Raw genomic sequence first — 6,000 nt, forward strand, 5'->3', positions numbered from 1 at the left:
GCCAGCAGCCTCAGGCAGAGGGTCTGTGCCCCAGAGGGGGCTGTGACAGGGGCTTTGGCGGTTTTCTCTCTGCTCAACACCGGGCATTTGATAATTAACAGAGTAAGTGTTAGAAACACATTCTCCTTGGTGAAAACAGAGGTATTCAGGATATGTGGGTTGGCCAAAATTACTTGAGACGTTCTTGACCTGGAAAGGCAGGACTAAAGAGTCTAGTGAGCTCTCAGGGGAGGTGTGGTTAGGACACCTAGAGAGACAGATGGCTGCGACCTCACTGAGTCCACAGAACAAGCTGAATGAATTCTGCTGGGCCTGAATGCAAATAGTTGTTCAAAAAATGTCTACATAGGGGCGCCTGGGTGGCTCAGATGGTTAAGCGTCTGCCTCTGGCTCAGGTCATGATCCCGGGTCCTGGGATGGAGCCCCACATCAGGCTCCCTGCTCAGTGGGGAGTCTGCTTCTCCCTCTCCCTCTGCCTCTCCCCCTGCTTGTGCTCTGTCTCTCTCTCTCAAATGAATAAATAAAATCTTTAAAAAAATGTCTACATAGATGGCAGAATGTGGTCTGAGGGCTTGTTTTCATCCAACCCGCTAATGAGGTTCGCCTTCCCTTCCTCCAAGTTTGCAGCAGTTGCCGTCCAGCAAATAAGCAACCACCCACCCAGCCGAACCCTGGAGTTATGACCGAATGGGCGTAAGTCACTTCATAGTGTCTCAGGGTCCCCAGGGCACAGCATATGTCAATGCTCACAGGACTGAGGAAGTACTGTCACTTTTCACTTTATGGGCGTGGGGGTAGGGGGGTAGTCGGGGCCCTGAAAGGCCTTCCAGGCAAGGATCTCATCGCATACTGCGTACTCATCGCCCTAAGAGATCCCCAGCTGGCCTCCGGGGCTGAAGTGCCCGGCTCATACTCAGAAGCTCTGCTGGCTTCCTGGTATGAGGAAATGCTGCTCGGCCTTCAGTAAGCCCCGACACTGTGGCCACAGTGGAGGTCACTGTCAGGGCCCATTGTGTACCCAGAAAACCGGCTCTGAGCTGGGCCTTCCCTTTGAGGTCTCAAGGGGCAAGCCCTATGAGGAAGTCTTTTGGGACCCATTACTAGTTTCCACAATTAGATCAGATTCTGGGGGTGGCTGTATGTGTGGGGGGGATTTCTGGCTATACTGGAGAGATTGTCTTGAAGAAATGGAGCTCAGGCTGTATCCCTGGCTGTACCCCTGGATAAGCTGAACGCTGGCCCCTTCCTGGGGCTCTGCAAAGGCTGCTGGGCAGGCGTCCTGAGGTGAAGGGGCCCCTGAGGCTGGAGTGCTTGCTACTGTTCCACCCCTAGAGATGAGCGCCCTTCCTTGATGGGCAGTGCCCACAGGGAGATGGGCTGTGCACTGCCTTCTCTAAAGGCTTTTCCTGGGTGACTGCTGTTGCAGGGTCAGGGAGCATTCAGGAGGAAAGCAGATGGTGTGGGGAGTGCAAGCTTCTAACCTCTCCTCTTGCCCACCTTCTTTCCCCTTTTCTTTCCTTTCTCTCCCATACTTGTCCAGAAAGAAATGGGGGTAGGGGAGTAAGGGGGAAGCTCTGGGCTTTTACACATCAGGGCGACTGTTCTGACCATGGAAAAGCTGACATTTACAGCCTTCCAAACTCATGCTGGCAACTCAACCCTCTAGGGCAGCCCAAACTCTACAGGCTGATTGCCAAGTTCCCCGCTAAACCCCTTTCCCATCTCCCGCCTCATCCTCCCTGCTCCCACCCTCTTTGCAGCCCCTCCCTGTGCCTTCGAGGTTGGCCTGAGGACCGCTTCAGAATTTGCCTTTTCCTTCCTTCCTCCTCACCCCAATCCAAATCCCAGGGTGCATTTGTGTATTGAGAGCCATCCAGGCTAATCCTAGGAGATTTCCAATTAGTACGAACTCCCTCAACCCAAGTCTATAAACCAGGGAACAAACCGTGCAGCTTATCATTCATCTTCCAGCTTTGCAAGTAGCCCAGCATCCCAGTCAAGCAAAGAGCCTTGGCCAGTTAGAGCAGAGCTCGAGGAGGGGTCTGAAAATTCCAGATGCTTGTGTGGGGCCATGGGAGTTTTCCACTAGCAAAATTTACTTAGAGAAAACCACCCGAGTGTGTGAGGAGCCTAACAAGCCATTTCTTCCCCCTCGGCCTGGGGCTCCGTAGGTCACTCTGAGCAAACAGTTAGGCATTGCCTTAATTTACTTCCCCACCAAAGTCTCTTTTTGGAGGGAGGCCAAGCTGGTAGATACGGAAACGGGATGATTTATCTTGTGGAAATCCTTGCATGTATTTGGGAGGACAAGACAGGAATAAGTGCATGAAAAGTTGGGGGACTTCGGGTGGACAGGGAGGAGAAGGGGGTGAGGGAGAAGCCTTGTCTCCACTTCAGGCAAGCGCAGGTGAAGTGAGCCAGGCTGGACTGAAGAGGCTTTCAGGCTCCTGATGCAAGAAATGGATTTCCTGGCTCCACAGGATCCCTCAGGATGGTAAGGGACAGTTCCCGGACACAGGATCAGCCCTGCCACAGCGCTCTCATTTTCTCTGGGAGCAACTGGTTGCTTCCCCCTCTCTGGGTCTCCGCCCTCAGATCTCCTAAAGCAGCCTTCCTTTGAGAGCACTGTCTGAGGAGTCAGGCACGTGAGGCAGCCTCAGCAGCCACCTGAGCCCTACAGAGTTGCTGAGTCTCTTGGAGTCCCATCGGCAAAACGGGGATACAGTGTCCCCGCCAGGGGCCATTGTGAGAATAAAATGACCAATGGATGTGAAGGGTCCTCAAGCAGTGCCTGCTCGGTAAATGTACTCAGAAAAAAGCTGTCATCTTTATCCACTCCAAGCACAGCTCATGGCTGCTTTGCCAAACCTCTTAAAAACATACTAGCAGAAACGAGCGGACGCAGTTGGGCTAGAGGCGCCATGGCCACCTTGGTCCTCCAGGACTTTGCCCAGCACTCTCCCCTCTCCGTCCCTTGCCTGGTGGGCAGCAGGGCCATCTCTTGGTCATCAGAAGGGAAGCTGCTTTGGAGCCTGGCTCCCTTGGGCACTTAGGGGATTCCCCTGGTGATGGGAACCTGGGCTGCTCCCACCTGGGATTCACCAGGAATGGCTGGGAGTGGATGGGAACTTAATCTGGGAGAACATGCCTGTGGGTTTAAGAGGAGGTTGTGGCCCACCAACCAAGAATCAGCCTCCCTTCCAGACCTTCTCAGGAGGAACCACACGCCACAGAGAATGAAAACCAGATACAGACAATAAGGGATTATTTTAAAAGCAGAACATCCAACCTGACTTGGTGGAGGGAGACACCTGTGCTCTACCCAAGGACCATAGAACTTCCTGCCTTCTCTTAATGACAATGCCCGGAGGGGGGAGCCCAGTCTCAAGGCTGATCTGCTCCTTCCCCTGGGGCCCTTTGGGCTGTGCAGTTCCCTCTAAACTCACTGGCCTCAGCCCTTCAGAACACCCAGGGCCCAAGTGCCCTGGGTCACTTCTTCTGAGTTAGGGATTGCTTCCTTGGGGCAGTAACTTGATGTCACTGTGCCTGAAGTAGGCTAGAGGGGACAGGGTGGCCTTAGAGATGACAAGCAGTCTGGGAGTAGACCTGGAGAGACTGAGTGGGGGCTCCTGCCTCTCAGATCCTGTACCCCAAATCTGCTTCTGGATCTTAGCCATGGAACGGTCCATCAAGGAGGTGGGAGATGGAGACCAGCAGGCTGTCCCACTCCCCATGAGACAAGTGAAGCCCCAGGGACGGTGAGGACCCGCTGTCCTGCGGGCGGGTTGCGGGGTGTCCACTCCGGGGTGCTTTGGGACCGGTGCTCCCCAGCCCTGGGCCAGGCTGCCTCTGCCAGTGCCTGCTCTAGGGACCTGCGGCCCCGAGCCCCCTCCCCTGCGGGCGCCACGGGCCGCGGGCGCGCCGCGGGCCACAGCCGCACCACCCGCAGCGGGGCGCCCAGCCCCGACCCCAGTCCTGGGAACATCCCCGCCCCTGTTGCAAACCTACCTTCCGAGGCGCTCCAAGGCCCTCTCCAAGGGTGTCACCGAGCTCCCCGCCTCCTCCGGACGCGGGCTCCGGCGCCCGCCAAAGCCTCTGGCCCCGGCCTCGGGGGCTGAGCCGGCTTCTGCCTCCCTTTTTCTCTGCTCCCGTGAATTCTCAGCACTATTCTTTTTCTAAGGGACTTTTTTTTTTTTTTTTTTTTTTTTTTTTTTGCGTTGCGTCAGGGCGGTTGCCTGGCGACGGCGGAGCTATTCCACCGCGATCGGTTTCAGTCCGTTCCCCGCCAGCCTCTCATTCAAGCCTCTCCGCCCGCCGCTCCCGGGACCCGGGACCCGCGGGGGCCCGCAGACGCGCAGCCGGGTCCTAAAGCCCCGCTAGTTGCTCCCTTCCACCAGGACCTGAACCCGAGCCGCCGCCCAGCCGCAAGGAGAAGCAAACCACACGCGTGTTTGCCAAACCCTAGACGAAACCAAACCCAAATATCCTTTTTTTTTTTTTTTTTTTTTTTTTTTATTAAACCCGAAACCAAGGCAGTCTTCCCCCCAAGCATGGCAACGTGGCTTTGCCACTGTCAGCAGTTTGCCTGCGTGGAGGGGGCAAGAGAACGACCTTGCAGCGCACGTGAGCAAGCTCAGAGCCTACACCCCATCCACAGGCGGCTTGAGTTCAAACTCCCGGCAGCATGGCCCATTACTGAGTGCCTAATACATGCCACACCGTCCCAGCGACGCGGCAGGGTAGGTGTGGGCATTTCCAGCTTACGGATGAGGAAACTGAGGCTCAGAGAGGCTCTGTAGAAACCAGAAGTTAAGTAGAAACAGACGTTCTTACAGATCTGTCTCCCAGACCATCTGGGAGTAGCCCAGAGGGGCCTGCCCCAGAGCACGTGTTTTCCCCACAAACCACGGGGTGCCTTACAGCATGGACTTCTCTGTGCTGTGTCAACCACTAGCGATAGTTATATTCGAAGGTCCAGTCCCTGCTTCACCAGAGCCTACAGCTTCAGGCACCTACAACCCATATGGGACACGGCCAGGGCTGCCCCATCCTGGCCTTTAGGGTCAGTCCTGCCTGGAGACCCAGGGCTCCGTTCCAGAGCTTAAGGGCTCCACGTCCTCCTGGAACCTCTGACCCCAGGGCTGATTACTGGAAGTTGGCTTCATTCTTAGGGCGGCCTGGGACATGGCCAAGTTCCTTTCCTAAGACGCTTGAGGTTGGCAGGATCCTTCAAAATGATCTAACCTGCCGTCCTTACAACTACTCGGGTGGGGTGGGAGGCTGCAGGCCTGGCATTGTGTTCCCCAGGAACAGACGTACACACCGAGGTGTGGGGCTGCAGAGTGACTGGCTGCAGGTTCCATGGACTGGGCTGGTTGTGGCAACTCAGAGGCTGAGCCCCTTGTGCTGCCCCCTGGTGCCCCCTCCCTCCCCGCAACTCCCTGTCTGGGCCCTGTCCCACTTCCTTCCTTTCTGCCTTCACTAGGAGGTCTGCCAAGGGACTTTGTCTAAGGAGACATCCTGCTACTGTGAGCACCCCTTCATGCTAACAAGTTCATGTTTCTAGCTCACAAGTGTACTTGAACGGGGATTTTTTGAAAAGTCACATCATTGACCCAACCTTGATTCTAGAAATATCGACCAAGCCTTCCACTTCTTCCCATCCCCTTTGCCACTGCCCTGCCCCGAGTTGCCATCAGCCTGCCCCAGCTCCAGCACAGCCTCTTACTGGCCATTCTGCACCACTCTTGCCCCCACTCCTGAGCCAGTAATCTGTCCACAGTCAGAGCACACTCTTCAAAATGGAAATCTAGTTCTGGCTTCTCCCTGCTTAAAGCCTTGCAAAAGCTTCTGTTCCTCCCAGGATTAAAATCCAGCATGGCCCATCAGGCCTGCATGGTCTGGCTCTGCCCACCCCTTGGATTCCATCTTGCACTGCTGCTCTGCTTTCCAGACAGACATTCTTCTGGGTCCTTCTCCACACCTGCTCCTTCCACATGG

General features: G+C 55.7%; 1 protein-coding gene across 2 annotated transcripts in view; it reads right to left on the bottom strand.

Moving 5' to 3' along the window:
* The window catches only part of FAM167A (family with sequence similarity 167 member A), a 40,697-nt gene extending 36,240 nt beyond the window's left edge, over positions 1–4,457 (bottom strand). For both annotated transcript variants that reach the window (XR_858348.3, XM_011230366.3), the window contains exon 1: positions 4,009–4,457. The gene's annotated coding sequence lies outside the window, so the exon portion shown is untranslated. The remainder of the gene's footprint in view (positions 1–4,008) is intronic.
* Positions 4,458–6,000: the final 1,543 nt, after the last annotated feature.

Source organism: Ailuropoda melanoleuca, chromosome 5 (assembly GCF_002007445.2).
Source record: "Ailuropoda melanoleuca isolate Jingjing chromosome 5, ASM200744v2, whole genome shotgun sequence".
Lineage (NCBI taxonomy): Eukaryota > Metazoa > Chordata > Mammalia > Carnivora > Ursidae > Ailuropoda > Ailuropoda melanoleuca.